Consider the following 21860-nt stretch of genomic DNA (forward strand, 5'->3'; position numbering starts at 1 on the left):
TATAGAAATAAACGTGGTCTACAGAAATGATCCAAAGGGAAAGTTAGGAAAGGGAACGCTAGCTAGAAAAGGGTTGTCAGATGATGCTGTATAAGGATAGATGTACGCTTACATGATTAATATTGTTAATAACATTTCTACAGCGCACGCTCCTCAACGTTTTTTTGGCGCTTATAGAACTAGAGCTTGATGCCGGTTTAAAAAGACCCAATGTCCTTATCCAGCAGGGTCCTTCTCCAGTGCACAGATATATGTAGTATTCGTTGTAATAAGTCAAAGCAACAATTTTCCTTTGGATTGTTTTAAAGCACACAATTAATGACTCATACCACATACATGTCAAACACACCCCTAACACCAGAGTGTGTTACAGGATCTCCAAAGCTGATATATAAATGTTTTTTTCAAATGAATTCCATTAAAAAACCATAGAAATACATTAAAAAGCAGGCCAAATATTACACCATAAATTGACTACTAATGTGAAAATTCACATACACAAATTAATATGAATAAGTTCAATACGGGAGAATATGATAGACATTGAGGGCACTAATCCAATAGAAATTCCATGATCAAAACATCAATATGTACAGTTCTTTCTTTTGACCAAGACCAATTTGATTTTGTTGTAGCAGTGTGACACGTTTCGGTGGTTTATACTGTTCCAACCACCTTCTTCAGGCAGAAATGCTTGGTATCTCCCCAAAATGTAATCTATTATGGAAACATCATATAAAACCAAATTTCAAAACTCATATTTTTTTTTAAAAACATGTCATTTTCATCCCACAATACATTGTACATTTATAGTGCAGATTACTATTAGAATATTAGTTAAATAAACAGTATTTATTTCTATAATATTACGCTTTGGAGAATATACAGAGATGTAGATAGAAATATAATCAATTGTGAACACTCTGGTGATTACTAAATGCAACTCACAGACATACACGTTAATATCAGATACCATAAGTTAATGATCACTTCCATACTCATCCAATATTTTAATATTGTCACTTTATTGCTGTAAAGACAAGCTATGACAGGTACCCACCGAAGTTGGTAACGTGATAATACTCAATTCTTTTGGGATCTGACTTCTCAAAGTAAATGGACCACAGGCAGCATGTCCCTTAATTTTATAAAAAAATACCCTCAAAGAGCCTAAAAGAGAGAAAACAAAAAAAAAAAAAAATATATATATATAGACTCATCTCTAGTACTACACCTCGTTAATGCATCAATTTAAATACAATTGATAATGCTGTCTTGAAATTATTGTTACCTGTAAATTGGTAGTGCAGGAGAAAAATGCAATTGAACTAATCTGTAATTGTGGGACAGGATAGTCTCCAGGCTTTCAAACTCGTTATTGCACCCCCTCTCCTTAGTAGTAAAACCACTTGCCTGTTTATGTAAAAAGCGACAAAAGCGCAACGACATTGTTTGCTTTATCAAAAACCCCTTTTCTACTAGTTTTTATAAATTTATTATTATATTGAAGGAGGAATCTTATTATTTTTCACACACCTAACTTATCCCAATTATATGTCTCTTGTATAAACCTCAATAAAATTGCTCCATGAGGCAACAAAAGTCTAACAGAGGTAATATTAATTATTGTCCTAATCTCAGAGTATCAAAGGGCCCTGCACGGGTCATACTACTAATCATGTCTGCCAGTCTACAACTAATCACAGAATGAACATGGCGTAATCCTCTATTTGACTATCCACCCGCTTTAAATGGATGCTGTTATAGTTGTCTCACCCGTCTCAGTATTCTAAAACAACGTTCCTACCCAAACGTGTGGGACTGACCACCGGCTTATTAAAGTTGACTAGCGGCCAACAACCATTTCATAATTTCAGTGATAGCGACGGCCATGAGCCGTCTAGATCAATGCCTTCTACACATTCCCTCTACAATCTTGTCCCCTCTTAGAGAGCACCACACATGGAACGAAAACTTACCGGGACTAAACAGTCTTCGACGTGCACCGGTCCGATTTACTTTTACCCAACAACCAAGCCGGGCAGGTCAAGACCACGCTATAAATAGAGCCCTCCCATATTTAACATGGAACTAGAGATGGGGACCGGATGTTGTCAAAACCGCTGCCATCTTAGAATGACTCCTGCGTGTACTGAACCACACAGGTAGACATTCCTCCCTTGTTACTTACAGAGCGTGGAGAAATCCAAAACCGCATTTTTCCTGTAATTGATTCATTGCACATGTAGACAACAAGAATCTACTATCAAAATTTAAAAGAAGGCATCTTGTCTATTCCAATTTATTACATGAACCAATTTTTAGATGGAAGAAAGCATAATCCCATTCTAAAAATAATCATGAACTGCATTGCAATGGTATAAAGTGATAACTCAAAATTGGGGGAACTATTTACATCCTATGTTATCCACCCCATAATTGTATCCATAGGGTGCTACCATTCAATATCCTTGATGTTCTTAGTTCACCAGTTTTTCCCATTCGTCTCTTGAGTTCAATCCCTGTCTTATTGTGTTTAAAATCGAAATATACCATTGTTCTCTGGCCTTTCTTTTCCCCTCCATATTTCCACCTCTCTTGCTTAATACTACTTTTTCTAGAAAGAACCACTCAAATTGAGTCTCTTTGTGGCCACATTCTTGAAAGTGAGACACTAATGGGGCATTCAGTTTGTTTGGTTTGATGGCCAATTTATGTTCTAATAATCTGATCTGGAGTTCTCTGCCCGTTTCACCTACAGAGGCTAGTCCGCAAGGACATCTCAACAAGTAAATAATGTTCTTACTGTGGCAGTTATTTATAGTATGTGCTACTATTTTCCTACCATTATGCTTTAGATCTTTGGAAACTATACATTGCGGACACATTGAACAACTGCCAGATCTCGTGTTGCCTGTGGCAATGGTGTTGTCAATTGCCCTTTGTCTTTTTCCAGGTTCCTCTCTGTAGGTATGTACCAACTGATTGCATAAATTCGTATTCCTTTTATAGGCAAACAGTGGTCTTTCTAGCCTAATTTCTTCCTCATCATTTAAGATGTTCCAATGTCTATTAATGACATTTTTGATCCTATTGCTAATGCCCTCATATTGGCTCACAAAAACTATTTTTGTCATATCCTTTTTGCTTTTGGAGCCATTCAACATCGCATCCCTATCATAAAACCTAGCACGTTTGAATGAGTCTGATACCAATTTCTTGGGGTACCTTCTATCCGTTAATTTTGATTTTAAAGTTTCTGCATGTTTATAAAAATCATTAAGGTCTGAGGAACTGACTGAAGAGGATATTGTCCTTTTGGGACTTAGGGTGAAAACTGGAATAGTGGAGCAAGGTGTTCTTATCCATTGGTTTATAGCTCCACTTCCAGTTTTCCCCTAGACTCCTTATTTGTTATATCTAGGTAGTCAACCTTTTCATTACTGTAATGGGCGGTAAATCGTAGATTGCTATCTCCAAGATTTAACCAAATCAGAAATTCATTTAGCAGGTCTGTAGGGCCGTCCCATATAAAAAAAAAAAACATCAATAAAGCAATGCCATTCTTGCACATTCTCAAAGAAGATGGCCATCTTATTATACACACGTCTTCTTTCAAATACACCAACATATAAGCAGGCCCGACTGGGGGCACAGGTAGCCCCCATACTGGTCCCCTTCTTCTGACGGAAGAGTTGGTCCTTGAACAGAAAGATGTTATTCTTTAAGACAATATTGGTGCATTCAACAATAAAATCCTTGTTAGCTCCATCAATCTCAGTATTGTCTAAAATCTCCCTAAAGACCTCAACTGTTGATTGCTGTGGTATATTGGTATACAGAGACTCAATGTCTAGTGTTACCAGACATTGAGTATCTCTGCTAAAGGCCTTATTTTCTAAAATAGTGATGATATGAGGAAAATCTCTGCCATATGATTTTAACTTGCTGACTAATAGTTTTAGAAAAAAGTCAACATACTTGCTTAGGGGCTCCAACAATGACCTTAGCAACTAACAATGGGTCGCAAAGGAGGATCCACACTGTCGTTATGGATTTTTGGTAATCCACATCGGGCCGGGATTTTAGGATCTTTATTATTGAGGAATTTAAATTATTCCTCAGGTATCCAGTCTTGATCTCTACCATTAACAATATGCTCACAGCATTTATTAACTAGATCTGCGAGTTCCTTCCCCTGAACCCTTTCATAATGTTCTGACACATCTAGAAGCTTATATATCCGATCTTCATAATCAGTATTCTTTGTAATGACACCCTCCACTTTTGGCTCGAATTTGATAATTATACTTTGTAATTGAGAATGGAGAGCTTCAATAAAAGAAATAAATAGGCCTCCGGTAATGTGGGCTAGAGATTAAAGAGGGTTATAAGCAGTGTGACATCCAAGCATATCCTAAGAAGAGTGAGCTGTTGAGTCTGTTGTAAGAAAGACATTCTTTTTTAAATTCTTTTTATTAACAAATTGAACAAATTGGTCTTTGCACATGGAAGGTCGAGCAAGACATTCTTGTGTGCACAACAGTCATTTAAGCTCTCAGTATTATCAATTGGGGCAACGATTAGGAGAGAACATTTCATGAGTAGTTGAAAATGGTTAGCAAGATGGACTACATGAGCGCCCTCTATGCTAGGATCAACAAAAAACTCACAAGTAGGCTGCAGACTATTCAGAACTCAGCGGGCAGAATTACTCCCAACCATCCACAGCGCACTTACACCTGAAGGAACTCCACTGGCTCCCTATACACAAACTAGCACAATTCAAACTCAACACTTTCAAGGCCCAGCATACCTCAAAAATCATAGCTGCTATCACAAACCGTCGAGACACTTCTGCTCATCCCGACTCCTACTTGAGCATATTCCGCGCATACGGAAAACCAGATCCGGCGGTTCAGCCTTCTCCTACAATGCTCCTAAAGTGTGGAACAACCTGCCACTACGCATAAGGGTCTCCTCCTCCTCAGTTTTTGAATTCGGTAAGAAGTTGAAGACCTGGCTTGTAAATTGATCTTCATGAGAATACTCTAAAATAAAATGTTGAACCCTTTTTTAAAAGAACGTCCAATTTATTTTCCAGTATCATCTTACAAACAATTTCCTCACTCCAAGGAATTTTGAAAATACAGCTTACACACACACACAGACCTTGAACAACAACAACGTATAGTTCTGATCACAAGACTTTACTGCGTAAAGTAAAAAAATTCTGGTATGTCAATCTGGATTCAAAGTACTGGAAAGCTCTCCTTAAAAAATGTCCACTTCCTGTAAAGGGCATTCCATGGTCAGGATGAGACCTCAGGCAGAGCAGCCAGACAACAAGACCCGAATGTTTGTGCTTTCTGTGTTATTTCAATGGTGGGTTTGCTCACAATGCACCTTCACCCTTTGATGGACCGGGTAATTCCCTGGAGCCCTCTTCACGTCATCTCAGACAACACAGGAGTTGACTGCAGAGTTTCCAAAAGGATTACTGGTTGCCATTATAAGATCGGCAAACTGGGCACCTTTTATTCTGAAGCTGATTCAATACAGTTTTCTCAAGAGGAAAGTCAAAAACACTTGCAGTCGATCACCTGGTCAAATTTGGGAAAGGTAATACCCTAGCCATTTTATGTTAGGCCCTACCTGTTAATAACACAATGGCATTTCATAGAAAGTATGGCATGAATGTCAAGGCCTCTTCCACTCTAGTCCAGGAAAGGTTCACCTTGAGTGTACGCTAGAGAAAATCAGTCCTCCATGCCAGCAGCGACTGTCAGGCTCAAGGAACTCCATGTGCTCTCATCCTCTGCATTGCTCTCTGGAGTTCGAGAAGAGAGAAGATGTCAGTAGGACTTCTCTCAAGGTCCATCTCTGTTGTCCACAGCACCGCAGTGCCCTCTGCAACGGGTCGCCTGTAGGTCCACAACAGCCACTTGCCGTTCCGCCTGATCCGGAATTGAAAAGAACTACTTGCACACGGATGTAGCTGACATTGCTCAGTGGGTTGTAGTCCACGTAGCACTGCAGTCAATCATTTTTTTATGAACTGTTGATATAAAAGAAAAAAGTAACATTCTGTTATAAACAGCATTACCAATTGCTTTACAACAGTGGGATAGCCTGCTGTGGTTTTAGCACTACATTAACAAGCATTTGCAATGCAATAGGTCTCGCATTTGCCAGAGTTTGAGCTATTGGCATTGTAAATGGCAATGCATTTTATTTATGTGTTTTGAAAGGCTACAATTAGTGCTTAAACACGCACTTTGTACTTATAGTCATTGCTTACAAGAAGCAAGGCTGCCAGTAACTGCGCCTCTTTTACTGCCAGCATTGCTTCTCGTTAGCAAGGACTATAAGTACAAAGCATTTATAAAGTGCTTGTGACTCCTGATGAGGTGTCTAAGCTCTTTTAGGCGAGCAGTATGCTACTTCAAAACCAACAAGCAAAACAGGTAACACTTCTGTAAATACTTCTCCTTACAAGCAGAACTACTCACCAACACCTCAAATGACCACCTGTCGCACATTTCCCACATTATTGCATTCCCAATACATCTGAGCACCGCCCAAAAACGTCTCCAAAACAGTGACACCCTTCACCGGGCACCTCTCAGGATACCAGATCTTCAATACTTTACAGTACCACCTGCCCAAGAAACACTTCATACAGTAGTAACACCACCCAAACAGATGCACCCAGGACCCCACTCACCGTGATGGTCACCTCGTGCTTCTTCAGTCTGGATTGATTTCAGGCTCTTCATGGCTTTTCGAGTTCGATTTACTTCTATTTAGCTCTCCCAGCCCCGGGAAAGCCTCCGGTTTCATGCGCCCTTGATCTCCTATTTCCTCAGAGAACCGCGAAGTTCCCTGGTCTCCTCTTTTAAACTCCTAGGTCTCCCCTCTCCCGTACCTGGCGCAGCCTTTTCTGACACTCAGTTTTCCGAGGTACCCTCAGTGTCGGACAGCACCCTTGGTCTTTGAGAATACCCCGCCACCCTCCTCCCCTGATTTCGCCTCCCAGCCCTCCGAGCACGTCTGACAGACCCTCCTACTCTGGGGCTGCTGAACTCCTCCACTCCGCTGCCTAACCGCCTAGAAGCAACAAGAGGCCACCTTCCAATCACGCGTCGCAGTTCTGGTGACGAACACAGTGTGAACCAATCGTAAGCCTGGAAAAGGTACAGACTACTCCATAAAAGTTTTTCAATTCGCTTTCATCGGGAGCTCTGCACCTTGGCTACAGAGGCGGGACCATGACGTTTCAAGAGGCAGGTGAACGGCATGGGGCAGTCCAACGACACCAGATGTGTGATCGGAGCCATGGCGTCATCGGAGACAGAGGGAGCGGGGTGTGTATGACATCACTACTAACGGGGTGTTGCAGGTAAAATGGGAGGCCGACGATGCCAGCGAGACGTGCTTTCAATTATCGCGCCCGTGTCTGGCCACGATAATTGAAACCACATGGCCTATTGGTGTCTATTACGCGCACCAAGTGCGTAATAGACACCGATAGGCCGTGGGCGGAGCAAAGCGCCCGCCTTTGGCCAATTGCGTGCAGTCTTTTATAAAAAGACGCACGCAAAGGCCAATGGGGTAGCACCATTTCTGAACCCCGGACAAAAGGACTCTCGCCTGCGTGAGCACTGCTGCGCTTTGCAACGCAGGTCGCAAGACCTAAAAAGGAGTCATTTCATATAGGAGATAATTTAATAAACATGCCAAAAGTGCACCACACTTCCTTTGATAATTGTAGTCCAGCTCCTACACATTGCACTATACTTACCTACGGGTCCCTTTGGCCATACATAGAGGAACTTTCAGGCAGTTGCGAGTCATGGTGCTGCCCTTGCATAGGCTCATGCTCTTCTGTTCTCTAGAGTAAACTCACTCCAATCTTTCCAGCTAAATAGAACAGATGGATGTAGTCACCTCCTGAGATTCTGGCCAGGCTGCCTTAGCAACATTCATGTAAAATACTGTGAATCTTTGAGTCTCTTCTTTGCTGGCTCCATTCATTCTGATTTGATTATACCTGTAACATTGGTTTTCTGGCACCACTTGTGAATTTAAAATGTCTGAACTTCTCATGAGAACCATCTATGTCACTCTTGTGGCTGTAAGCATTAGAAGTCTCCAGGTGCATTTTCGGCACTGGACATTGAGTTTTTATGTTTTCAGCCCCATGAATCTCCCTTTGTGTTATCTCCCAACAGAAAGTCTCCACAAAGCTAAAACTAGTCCTCATAGCGACGGCTCTCTTGAGGTTAAAACCGGAGACCATACTGAGGTCTGAGGGTGCAATAAAGATCTGAGTTGTGGTTTGGTGTGTTTTACAAACCTAAGAAGGTGTGCTTCTCTAGTTCCTCTGTTGGTGAAACATCTGCTAGTCAGAACCATAAACTCCTAGGATACCCACAGCCAGCCTTTATCCGAGTTTTGGTATTTAGTTATGATGTTTTTAATTGTTCTTTCTCTATTTCTTCCCATTTATGCACATCAGCTAGCCAGAGTGTGGAGGCTTTACTTCACTTCATCCGACCAATAACAATTCTAAAAATCAACAATATTTATTTTTCTTTGTTTTGGCTATCAGTTCATAGAGGCTTACCTTGGGGTGCATTAATCTCTTTCTATCAGTCAATACACACACAGTGCCAAACCACTGGCTTCCAGCAGTCACCAAAACTGGTGTACCATGTGATACAAGCCAGTTTTCAGCATCTAGGAAAGGACTATGAAGATGCCTTATATTTCTTCCCCAGTTTGTGTCAAATATGTCTTTGGAGTGTAATTAAATTGCAGCAATCTAAAGCAGGCACTTGACACTTTTAGTATATACCCTAGCATCGACTCCCCTTCCTAGTCATTAGCTCATTCACCAAGTCTCTTAAGCATTTATCTCTCAGACCACTAAAGAAACTTTTTACATGTCTAAGTAGGCTTTGATAGAGTTGAATTACCTGCTGCTTTCCAGTGCCAATCCTAACACAGTGGACAATGTGTTGTGCACAAGGGGTTCAACATCGCCCTTCATCCCTGTAGTTTGGATCAGCCTGACTGCTGACCCACTGTGGAGAAACTGTCCTATTGTAAACACATATTCTGCTACAACAACAAAAAATGATTTAAGAGTGCTAATTCCATTACTATTCCCACCTTTGACCATAAAGAGATTAAAATCTATATGCTTGGCTGCCACCCTTGTTATCCAGCCGAGCTAGGGAATCTCCAAGGCATACGCTATAGTTATATCATGGCTGCCATCTGGCAGTACAGGTTTCCCACAGTATTTTGCTATCACCATCAATATGGGAATGTCCTTTCTAGGTGTTTTCTGCCCCAAGAGTTGCCCCACCAAATCATCCCCACACCCCCTCAAATTGTCTAGTGAAGGATCTGCCCTTCGAGGGTGGGGTAACCAATAACCAATGAGCCAACGATTGGGGCTGGACCGCGAGGTACTAAAGTTGAAAGCCTGGTGCCTGCAAGTTCACTTCATAAGCAGGCATCATTAGTGTCCACAAGGCGACTCTGTAGTGGCCGAATCCAGATGAAATCCGTTAGGATTGTGTTCAGGTCCATAAAAAGAGAGACTGACAATACCACCAGAGTGTTGCAAAACACCACAACAGTTGCGGTAGCCACACCCTTCTGTCTGCACAATCTTGCCTATCACTGATAAAGAACAATGCCGCTATAGAAGCTTTCACATTCCCTGTCACCATATAATTTTACTACCAGTATTCCTGGAATCTCAGATATCTAAATTTGTTGAACTCACAAGTCTCTTCAGTATGTGGCAGTCTCTTGTCTAAGGGCTCTCTCATGTATAGAATTGAAAAGATAGGTGATTTTCTCCATTTACGTTTCAACCCAGACATATTGCCAAACAGTTGCAGTGCGTCTGGTACAGCACCCAGTCCAGAGGTCACAGCTTTTAAATATATGAACAGTGCACAATGATATGATGTGCGTTGTGCCTAACAACTTCAGTCCTATGTCACTGCCCATTCCTTGGCACGCACTTGTTTGTGCCTCAAGTGCTAGTATAAATAAAGGGGAAAATGAACACCTCTGCTGGGTTGCTCTATCTATTGCACACAAGTGATTTCATTCGACCATCTTGTACTCTTGCTGTGGAATCAGTATCAATCATTCCAGGGCTCATGTCCAATGTTATTATCACTGCAAGATGATATCTCCATTCTCATAAGTCAAATACTTTTTTCTAGGTCTGTTGATACTAACACCAGCAACCATTCTGTCTTCATCTACCACTAAAATTGAAATAACCTTTGACTATTCCAAGTAGTACTACACCTGGGTATAAAAACTATTCTGGTGTAGATGTGCGATGTGTGGGATAGGGGGAGGCACTTTTGCAATGAGACCACCCTCTATTTTACTCAGTAATTTATAGCCGGTATTTAACACGGATAGGAATGTGTACCATTTTTTTATACCAACATTGGGGCAAAACATCTTATAAGTCAGGATCTTGTGATCTATGTAGAGGAGGTGTTCAAGACATTGTGCATGTTTTATACGTCTTCCCAAATAGAGTCTTGGTTGAAGCTCGGCATCGTTTTATAAAACCTATATGTTTTAGATATAATTTACTTAGAACTAATGATCTGACTGATTTAATTAGATTACCTACAAAAGAATGTGTATGCTATTATCTAATTAATTTTTTTTATCGTTTTTTACCACTGTTTTAAAGAATCGAAGTTTAAGAATTGTTATATTTATTCCACAGATTGTGTGCACTCTTTTCATATTGTTGATCTCTGATGAGGTCTAAATCAATAAAATTGATTGATTATACAAGGTACAGAACCTATGCTTACAGAGGGAGACTGAAAGAGCGTCATGAACAGTCTGTGGTAGAAGACCTTGTGCTCTGCCCTCATCAAACATTATGGCCCGGTAGGGGGCCAAAATGTCAGAGTAAAACATCTGATAGTAAACCATCTGTGATAGAACAAGAGGGTATGAAGTTCCTTATGAGAGTCTTAAGCGGGGAGAGCCAGGTTAACTAATACTATGGGGGTCGTCCAACTAGTGTTACAAAGTGAGAGGGGAATTCCTCTGTTGGGAACTAGGGCCCTCACACACCCAGCCAGCTAGGTGTCATGCTTCATCATTGGGCCTGCTCCTCGTCGGGTCGGCGCTGCAATACCCGACGGGCACCCAATGTGGGGCTCTTTGGCGGAGATCTTTTGTTCCACGCCGTATGGTGTAGTGGGGGTGAGGGGCCCAATGTGAGTAAATGTAGTGAAAAAGTGTGTGCAGTGATTAAAACAGGTCAGGGAATCCAATAAGCGGCCTTTATTCAATTAGGTTCCCTGCCTCATTAAAACAAAGGTAGAGTAGTGTATATGTGACTGTGATAAATCAAAATATTTACGCTCTACTCGTATTTGTACAGGTCAACATGTTTCTTGCCTCGCTCGTCAGGAGGATCGCATGGCAATTCTTCAGGACCAAAAAACTTGCATCTGCACATCGTGGTGAGGTGGAAACACCTACCTCCCAAATAATCGAACTGTGGGAAAAGTGACCACAGCGATGGAGGACGACCTATAGGAGAGCAATAATAGAATCTCAAAAACATAGTTGTTTAAATCTGTGTGGACATAGTAACAGTAACGACTCTCTCAACACTCCAATTATTAGATGTTAATAATCACGACCCTAAGTATGAGCATTCATACTTCACATTGACGCATAACTAAAGTGCCAATGTTTCTTAAAAGGCTTAGAGTGAGCTCATGGTAAAGAAAACTAAAATCAGGACTCAAACTAGTCACGAGGATGATGGCAAAAGGACTCACCTACTGTTGTAGGAGTCATGCCTCAACGGTGTACCAGCGGGTCTTAGGACACCTGTCTTGTAGTGTCCTATAGGAACAAAATGATAAATGAAATCACCAATTAATTGCAAACTGCCAATAGTTTACGGGAACTACCTGTGGTAGAAGAACAAATGTAGGTTGGTGGCGGGCGGGGAGGGCAGCGTAATGCATGCATAACCCCAAGACCTGAGAGTGTAAACAAAAGCCCTTAACCTAGTCGGAGCAAAGGAGAGCCACCGCAACCCCTGTCAGTTAATAGTTAAGACACACCACTATGTTGGGTTCCTGGATGGAGGGTGCGGAAGGAGCTTCTCCCTGTGTAAGCAGCCTGTACTAGGGGTGGCTAACTCATGGATCAAGGCAATTGCTTACTGCCATATACAGCCGCCTCTCACCCAAAGCCCGAACCTCGGTGGCATTGCAAAGAAGGGGCCGAGACCGCTCGTGAAGACGCTAAGGCTCACCTGGTTAGCAGGGAATCCAAGCGTGAGACCTACCCTCCCGCCGATAGAACCGGATGGTTACAAACAGTTCTGGTGTGTGCAGATATATCCACCGGCTCCAGGAAGCGGGCGGAGCCGTCCCCCTAATTGGTAACTGCGCGTCATCACACCTGCGCCTCAAAACATCGTAGGCTCAAAAAATGGGAGAAAACATGTCGGCCATCTTTGAACGGTGTGAAAAAATGGTGCATCCAAAAATACCCTATACTGCGGTATCCTCAATTGGCGCTATGTGTGGAAACTGTGTCAAAGTTAATCATCTTAGGGTCATTTTACTATTCAAAATGAGCATGGTAACAATGAACGGTCAAATAAACCAGTAATAGGTGAAAATACTGTAATAGGTATGTACTGTTGTTCACTGAAGAGGAAACAAACCTATCTTCTATACCAGGAGTTCAAAAAATCCAGAACCACTCAAGCCAAGTATAAGAGAGAGCGCCTCTCAATATGTAAGCAATAAAAAATATATATACATTTTATATATATTAGATTAAAAACAATGGGCCAAAAGAGGCAATTTGCATCTTTGGTAACCTGATGACATCCCACGGGGGTTAACCGTGCGTATTAATTTAACAAAAGTGGGGGAAAAACAAGTGGGCTTTTTAAGGTCCAACATACATGCCCATAGCAAGATAGAACAAGAGGGTATGAAGTTCCTTATGAGAGTCTTAAGCGGGGAGAGCCAGGTTAACTAATACTATGGGGGTCGTCCAACTAGTGTTACAAAGTGAGAGGGGAATTCCTCTGTTGGGAACTAGGGCCCTCACACACCCAGCCAGCTAGGTGTCATGCTTCATCATTGGGCCTGCTCCTCGTCGGGTCGGCGCTGCAATACCCGACGGGCACCCAATGTGGGGCTCTTTGGCGGAGATCTTTTGTTCCACGCCGTATGGTGTAGTGGGGGTGAGGGGCCCAATGTGAGTAAATGTAGTGAAAAAGTGTGTGCAGTGATTAGTAAACCATCTGTGCCAGATGTCTAACCATTTGTCACTTTAGCTCTTTCGCGCTTCACTGCTCCATGATCAGTGCATCCAGCATTTCCTTCTGATCATTAATCCGTGTTTCGAAGCAAAAACTGCGCTATTGTGTTACTGTGTCATTCACAGTCATTTACTTTTACAATCTAGAGTAACAGTGAGTGAAAAGCCTTCATTTTTAATTGAGAGTGTACTAGTTCACGTTATACATAGTGAATTGCTATGCTAGTTGACCCCCAGACTCTCTGAGCATCTGATTTAACCAGCCATGCATTGAAGAATACAAAAATATGATGGATGGAATGATTGGATTCATCTCAGCCAATGGGATGCAACTCAGGGTCTCATCCAAATCCATAGTTTTTTTGCCCACCAAAGCATCTAAGATTAGACTACGCCATATGCACATCAGATTTGGCCCTGATTAATCAACAATGTTGACAGTCTACTCTCCTTGTCCTGCTCTATGTGCAGTCCTACAGAGTGGCACCTTTCAACCACACATCATACCTTCTTTTGAAATACTACATGTTTTTAATTATTTATTTGGATCTCCTCCTTAACTGCTCGGGTGCCAGGGACCCTGTCCTCAAGGACCCTGATTTAGTTTTCCAAGGATGCGAGTCCTTGAATCAACTCTGCTTTCAGTCCATGTGTTGTGAAAATGCACAGGCACTGCATCTCTACCTTAAACATCTCGGATTAATTTAGGGCACTGGATGTTGTGCCCTCATTTTTAGGTCTCGCCTACGCAGCGAGCATGCGCTGCATAGGAGGGGACTTTTTGGAATCGATCAGCTTTTTGGGCAAAAACGTGCACGTTTTGCATTGCTTTGTATTGCAGCGCGTGCACGTTTGGTGTTTCCCTTGCGGGAGCAAGCAGCGGCGCCATGTGTTAGCAATTATTGCGCTCGCTCCTGCAAGGTAAACGATGTGTGTCCCTGCTGTTTTAAGAGCTTTAGAAAATAAGCAACTCGTGATTAAAAGTCGGCAAATAAGCCTTTCCTGCTTGTGTGCTTTATTCTATGTTCTGTCCCTTGCTTTTGAGACCTTCACCGTAAAGGCCACATATTAGGGGACACGCAAACGCTCCCTGAAATATCTCGGTACTGTGGAGGGGAAAACATAATGTGAACGCTTTGATTTCAAATTGAGGCGTCTCCCAACTAAATCCGGATAATTGGCATGAATATCCGAGCTTTCATTTTTTGATCCAATCGTAAAAGGTTTTTTATAGGGTTTTAAAAAGTACTTTAACCAAAAACGTCTAATTCTTAAAATATGATGGGACCACAACGCCGTTAACCGAAGGGAGTTCTGCAACTAAGTGTAATTATTTGTCCAGGCTCTTTGGGTGTTTTGGTTTCTTTCATGAGTAGAATCAACACATAAATGCGGTGTTAACATTTATAGAAACCCGTTATAAAGCATGGAATGTAGCTCACACCCGCTGCCTTCATAGCTGCCAAGGTTTCAGATTGATCATGTGTGACATTTTCATAATTTCACTGCAATTATGAGTAGGGCTCCGGTTTGACTCCTATTTTCCGGGTAGTTGGTGCCTCGTGTTACACCATTCAAGCTGCACTGCGAGTCGCGCAAGTCAACAAACGTCTATTTTGATCAAAGTAAACCATGTATATTCCAATTTTACTCCATGACTTTGAAGACGTTTTCCAAGTTCACAACTGAGGAAATGTGTTTCCAAGCTTCAGATGCTAAAAGACATGCCCATCCAAGCGTTATCCAGTAGCACAATGGAAATTCACAGTACGTCCTGGGCAACTATATGGAAATCCAATGAAAGCATTTCGGGCTTAAAGCCCTTCAGGAGTGACTGGAATGTAATGATAAGCCCATCAACATTGTAGGGAATCTTAAACAACGTCCATTAAATCATATGTAATTCATGTATGAAAATGCAAGCCTTAGCATGCGTGTGCAACACTTCCAAAACCAGTGTGTTGCATGCCAAAAATAACCAAAACATTTGTGCTGTTGCACCAAATTGTGCATGCAGTTGTGCTAAAAAAGTATTATGGGACAAATAAACAATGCTGTCTACTGTGTCAAATACGAGCTAAAACCGTTGCGCCAAACGCCCATCGTGAACCTAACAATTTACTCACATTGCCACAGATGTAAAATCTAAACTTTCATGTCTCGACGCCAAGTCTGGCGCTTCAATTGGCATCCGTGAAACCAACCAAGAATGTGCTTGAGATAAACTGCTTGTTTTAAATCTAGCGAAATCCCCACAGGTACAATCCTTCTAAGCTGGAACACACCACGTGACTGTGTGCAGAGCCAAATAGTAAACATGAAAGAAATACGTAAACATCCTACTGACAAGAGCTTTTCTCGTGTTTTCCGCAAAAGAACATAATATGACAAGCATTGGCATAGCCAATAGGTCTCGCCTTTGGGACCCTATAAGTGTTTAGCCATGTAACAGTTGATGTTGTTTCACCAAGGATATTGTGCTGGATAACTTATAAGGTCCTAAAGGCGAGACCTATTGTCTATGCCAATGCTTGTCTGTAATGTAATCAGGCCCGGTTCTAGAGGGTGGGCCAGGCCCACCTAAGGAATACCCAGGCCCACCTAAGGCCAAATAGAACTGGAAAACAGGTGTTTTTCCCCTTAATGTTTCACAGGGCGTGCAGGCCCGTGGGTTCTCCCTTATTATTTAGTTTAATGATTAACACCATTGACATAGGCTACTTTCAGGCCTGGGGAGAGGTGTGAAGTCAGCAGAGTTTATCAGCTGCAATGATGTACAAACGACCAGCATGGATATCCTGAAAAATGAATTATGCTTCTGGGCTAATTGCATCGTATTTTTAAACTTCAATACTTTGCAAAGTAAAAAGCTTCCAACGTTTTTTAAAAACTTGAAAAGCTGTAAAGTGGCTCTGTATGGTAGCAGAAACATTTTTGCTGTTGCATATGATCAGCAGCATGCTGAAGTCTTAAAGTTCTGCATCTTACAGATTTGACAAGTAGCATCCCTTCCCTACCACAAAGCAGGAATCACGTCAAAGAAAGGGAAGTATGTTGCTCCTTTGGTGCTGATTGTTGTGTCACAAATGTCAAATGCTGACAGATGCCAATGCCTAAAATATCAGATCGATTAAATACTTTGTTGTTTTTTGGCTAGTACCCACTCATCTTTATGGCCCAGCCATGCTTCTTTACGGCCTTCCCAAAGAAAATTTCTAGAGCCGGGTCTGAATATAATTCTGTTAACCCTCCTTTCTGATGTCTCCTAGCCCAAGATCTGTCCGGGCTCCAGTCAGTAATCGTGCATCTGGGGGGGCACCTTAGAAATGTATTCAATCTGACATGCAAGTAGTTCACAGGGGGATAAAACGAATATTCTTCTTTGGCTAGGCACCTGTTATGCCACAGCTTAGTAGCTGTTCCTTCTGGAAAGACTTTTGCCATATGTCCAGTTGACAAACAGATGTTTTTTCAGTAAAAGCAACCATGCCGCGCTTTCACTTTAATAGCGGCCGCACACCTTTGTTTAGACGCGGCTTGTCTAAAGAAAGGGGCGCGGCCTACATGAATGCGAAAGCGCCGAATGGGCGCTAGTAAACAACAACTAAATAAATAAGTAAGCACGACTGCTATACCTAAAGCGGACCGCGTTGCTAAAATAAATTAAAAAAAGAAGTCACAATGGTTAAAGTGGACCGCCATTACTAAATAAAATAAAAGAGAGCAGCGTACTGCGACATAGTGGGTTGAATAGGGGCAAACCCTTAAACAAAATAGTGCTCACAGCCAAGATAAAGCAGACCGTGTAACAAGACAAGTAAAAGGTCCAGTCGTTATGGGAGGTAACAAATGTAGACAAGGCGGTACCAAGGAGGGACTAACAAGCTTAATAATGAATCAGAAGCCAGCGTTTATGAAGGACAATGACACAAGCCAATTAAAAAATATGGGCAGAGAGTGAATCGGGCTTCAAGTCCATACTCCAATACTGCATGCCATGCAGCAGCGCATGCGCTACCCAGGCTCGACCTAAAAACATAGAACCAGTTATTGTTTACCACAGCACATTATAAAAAACGTTTCAAGTAATGCTAAAGCAAGCCAGTCTATTATAGGCACCACAATTACTGCTCATTTACACTGTGAGCCAACTCGGCTCCCAGTACTATCAGCAGAATCTCGCAGTCTTGCCAGGATGGAGCTGCATGATCCGCGTGCCTCAAGGCTGCATGCGGCCAACTACCAGCACACGGCGTTGATCACCCGTCAAATTTTATCTGCATCTAGGCTGGAATCTGTCTGGACAACAAAAAGCAGTTCACATGCTCAAACAGAGTAGTACAATATATGATACCCCTTAGAATGTGTATCCCACCGATCCTTGTCTCTCTTCGGGACTCCTCTCTCTTCATACATTATTGGCTGTGTGCACCTAAGCTTCACCCTGTTTCTAACAGCTCTCTGCTAAGCCCGCTCCTCCTGATGGATAAAAGTGTCAAAGTTTGGTTTGGTACCCTCTGGAAATTGTGAATTCCTTGAAGTTGAAAACTACTAATAAAGTCAGTTTACAAGTCCATTGCATTGTAAAGAATGTTTTTAATATATGTGCAACTAAAATGTAAAGCGTTTACTTGATGTACATTTTTGCGCAGTTTTATATTGCGCAATCTGGCTCTGATCATATGAGCACCATTTACATTACACAAGGTCACATTCATGTTTTTAAGGCACAGGAACAGCCGATGCAAGACTCAAACCTGGTTTCCCAGTTCCAAAGTCGCCAGCTCTGGCCTTAACGCCACATCCTCTCTTTTTAGACGTGTCACACATTTCTGATTGTAAAGTAAATGCTAGTGTTCATTGTAACAGCAAAATGGCCCATGTCTCACAGAACGGCTAAAGACAATTCTGGTTTTAACCAACCGCAGATTGCATCATGGGTCTTGTAGATTTGATTTAACCTTTCTAAATACGGGAGGAACCTCAGAGCTCTCAAGTTTCCGATGTCTATGGCCGAGTAGCTCATCAACTTAAGGTGCTTGCTTTGCATTCTGGGACTTGCGTTCCTTTCTGTGCCCTTATAGAATCAGGACTACGCAGAGCACAAGTCCTAAACAAGCATTGGCATAGCCAATAGGTCTCGTCTTTGGGACCTTATAAGTGTTTAGCCAGAGATATTGACTTTGCCTATGTTTTTAAGCTGTGCTGTACATTAGTTTGTAGAATGCTGCAAAGATATAATAAAGAAGTGTTTAAAGCATTTTTGTTACCTTATATATGACCAAGAAAGCCTTACGTACAAGTGAAAGACTATATTAAAAAAGTATTACCTATAAATAATGTCTTGATCTAATTTAGTTCTTTAAATGCTGTCAACTTGTTTCTGCGTGTGCCAATGCTTGCTTTTATGTTTTTTTGTTGTTATGTGGGGCATAAATAACAGGAGGCTGAAGCTTGGGAAACAGTACCTGTGTAACAGTTAGTGAGATAGTTAGCGAGTTAGTTAGTTTGTTAAAGATTTAGTTAGTTAGTTAGTTAGTGAGACAGTGAGAGTTAGTAAGTTAGTGAGAGAGTGAGTTAGTGAGAGAAAAAGTTATTCAGTGAGAGAGAGAGTTAGTTAGTGAGAGAGTTATTTAATGATAGAGATAGATAGTTAGAGAGTTAGTTATTGAGAGAGTCCATGAGCGACAGAGAGAGAGAGAGTTAGTTTGGAGAGAGAGTCCATGAGAGAGATAGTTAGAATTAGTGTTTTTAAAGTGAGTTAGATAGTGAGAGAGTTAGTGAGATAGTTAGTTAGTTAGTGAGAGAGTAAGTTAGTTAGTGAGAGAGTTAGTTAGTTAGAGGAAGGAACATACACCAGACTTCTTGTGACGAGCATAACTGTGCAGTACACTACACATAAACATTGCAGTATGAACAGATGTCATGGGCACATAATTACAAGTGAAGATCACAGCAAAAACGTAAACTTCTAACTGTTATACTTTGTGGACTAGGGGACATTGCAACATGCCAGTAGCTAAGGGCAGTCAAACATGCACGGCAGCTCCGCGGCAGTGAACTCGATGGATGACATACTCACAATGCAACAAAAGTCATGCTCGGTACATGAAGAATGTCCACATTATGGAAAGGGGGCATTTCAGATGCCTGTTACATCTGCATTGACTGTATGTCTTTCATGGTTCGTGCTGCCACGTGACTGCCGGCCTGTGCCTAATATCAATGGAAGCCCACTTTGCGTCATTAAAATGGGGAGTTCACCTATGACCTTGTAGGATAGGATTCATATGAGGAAGGCATTACTGCTTTCACTGGTGTTATGCTCTTGCATGATCCAGCAGGGCAGCGTGTGGGTCTGTCATGTTTATCACTGTAGGACAGGTGCTGTTCTGCTGCCGACAAGCCTACCACAGCTGAGCACCATTGTAGCCCTATGCTGAGCTGCAGCTGAACGTCCAGCAGTGGTTCATGGTAATTCCCTCAAGGGGCGGCTTTGGACGGAGTCTGCATCACACTCATTGACCATGAAGAGTCTAATTAGGCCCTCGGCAGCCAATTACTCCGAAGACCCTAACCTCCTTTGTCTAGCATCATTATTATGGGGAATGGTGTCAGTAGTGCAATAGAGACCAGCATTTACTGGCACTGGAGTCACGAATTTCATCAGTTGAATGAATCTGAAACGTGAAAAGAAAAACAGTGGAGTGGAGGCTTAGTCAGGAAACTGATGGTGTAGGCTGGGAATATCGAATCCTGTAGATCGATGCATTTTTGGTAAGCATTTCCACATGTTTAAATAGTGCAGTCAAGTGATTCGGCTGTGAATATGTGTGAGAAGCTATGACTGTTGCAGCTTCCGAAGGGATACTTCTGGAATTTATGGATAATCCAAAATATATAAATTTGCTCCGAATTTAGGTTTAAATCGATGGAAGTAAACCTGCTTTATTAGCCTTTTTCTACATTTGGCATGCACTACTTAACAAGCATTGGCAAAGCCAAATAGGTCTCGCCTTTGGGACCTTGTAAGTATTTAGCTATGCAGCACATTATTCTGGGTGCTACATCATCTACTGATACTTCACTAGCCACTGGTGAAAGGGGGAGCCACAGCTGCCAGTGAAGGCAGGAGGGGCTTGTATGGGGCACAAGAGAGTGAACAAGCTGCGAGGGACAGGCACTACACCATAGAAGGTGGGCAGTGCCCTTGTAATAGAAACGAAGAGTGAGATTGCAGAGTGTGAGAAAAAACGAACTAAGAGTAGAACGAGCTACGGTCAAGAGATTTGAGCAGAAGTGAGGGTGCAAACAGTCAGAGAGAAACTCAGACAAAAGTAAAAGAATGATTTAAGAGAAAAAGACTGAAAAGCTGAGCAAAGAGGAGAGTGCAAAGATTAAGCGGAAACAAGTGGGCAGAAAGGCTAACTAAAAACGCACATTTACTAGTAGCTAAAATATCTGCTCTTCAAATACTGCATTTACTAATACTAAGGAGGGAACAGACAACAGGCGCCACGGGGCTCGAAGCCAGACAGAGCCATCCAGCTTCATTAATAGCTTAGCATTTGCACGTGTTACAAGTAAACAAACCACAAGCGCCAGTACAGCAGAATAAAAGTAGTGTCTCCCTGTGACCACGTAAACAGTTCTGTTTTGGATGTCATCGTTTCAAAATGTGAAGCTTTTCCTGCATAAAAGATTTGTATTTCTACAAGTACACAGGGTTTGACATAGCGTGAAAGAAACGTTTCCAAGTGTTTCCTTACGTTTAAGGCTGAAACTCTTCCGTGCAGTAAGGGAGGGGGAGGAGCGGGTGAGAGAGGGGAAGGAAAGCCGGCCATGCGAGGAATAAACAAACCACGAGCGCCAGTACAGCAGAATAAAAGTAGTGTCTCCCTGTGACCACGTAAACTGTTCTGTTTTGGATGTCATTGTTTAAAAATGTGAAGCTCTTCCTGCATAAAAGATTTGTATTTCTACTAAGTACACAGGGTTTGACATAGCGTAAAAGAAACGTTTCCAAGTGTTTCCTTATGTTTAAGGCTGAAACTCTTCTGTGCAGTAAGGGAGGGGGAGGAGCGGGTAGAAACCAGGATAGCAGCTGTGCGCATGCACGACATCGCGAACGCAAGCTGGAGGCCTGAAAAAAGCCACCAGGTTAACACTTCCAAAACCCACTTACTAAAACTCTCGCCAGAGCAGCGCTATAAGCGCTAGCTCAGGCGAGACCTAAAAATGAAGAAAAGCCCAGCAAACGTCTTTGCTTTCCATGCGCTGTAATAGCATAAGCCTCCCAAATGAAGTCTAATGTTCAACTTCCGTAAAATAGGTCTTAGAAACCGACGCCTTGGAGCCTCATTCAAAGGGCAGAACAGGATCAGATGGCATGTGTTGTTGTGTGTGGATGATTGATCACACCTGCACGGAGGGAGATTACGGACCAACAATTGTGGATGGAAAGGCTACCAACAAATGAATCAGGCAAAATC

At 42.1% G+C, this 21860-nt stretch overlaps 1 protein-coding gene across 2 annotated transcripts in view; it reads right to left on the reverse strand.

Moving 5' to 3' along the window:
• Positions 1–1095: 1095 nt before the first annotated feature.
• CDK10 (cyclin dependent kinase 10) overlaps positions 1096–21860 on the reverse strand; it is a 72409-nt gene continuing 51644 nt past the window's right edge. Inside the window, exon 14 of one of the 2 annotated variants that reach the window (XM_085637475.1) lies at positions 1096–1170. The gene's annotated coding sequence lies outside the window, so the exon portion shown is untranslated. Of the gene's footprint in view, positions 1171–5072; positions 6059–21860 lie in introns of those variants that run through there. The other variant, XM_085637474.1, reaches the window with a different exon arrangement.

This window comes from Triturus cristatus, chromosome 12, assembly GCF_964204655.1.
Source record: "Triturus cristatus chromosome 12, aTriCri1.1, whole genome shotgun sequence".
NCBI lineage: Eukaryota > Metazoa > Chordata > Amphibia > Caudata > Salamandridae > Triturus > Triturus cristatus.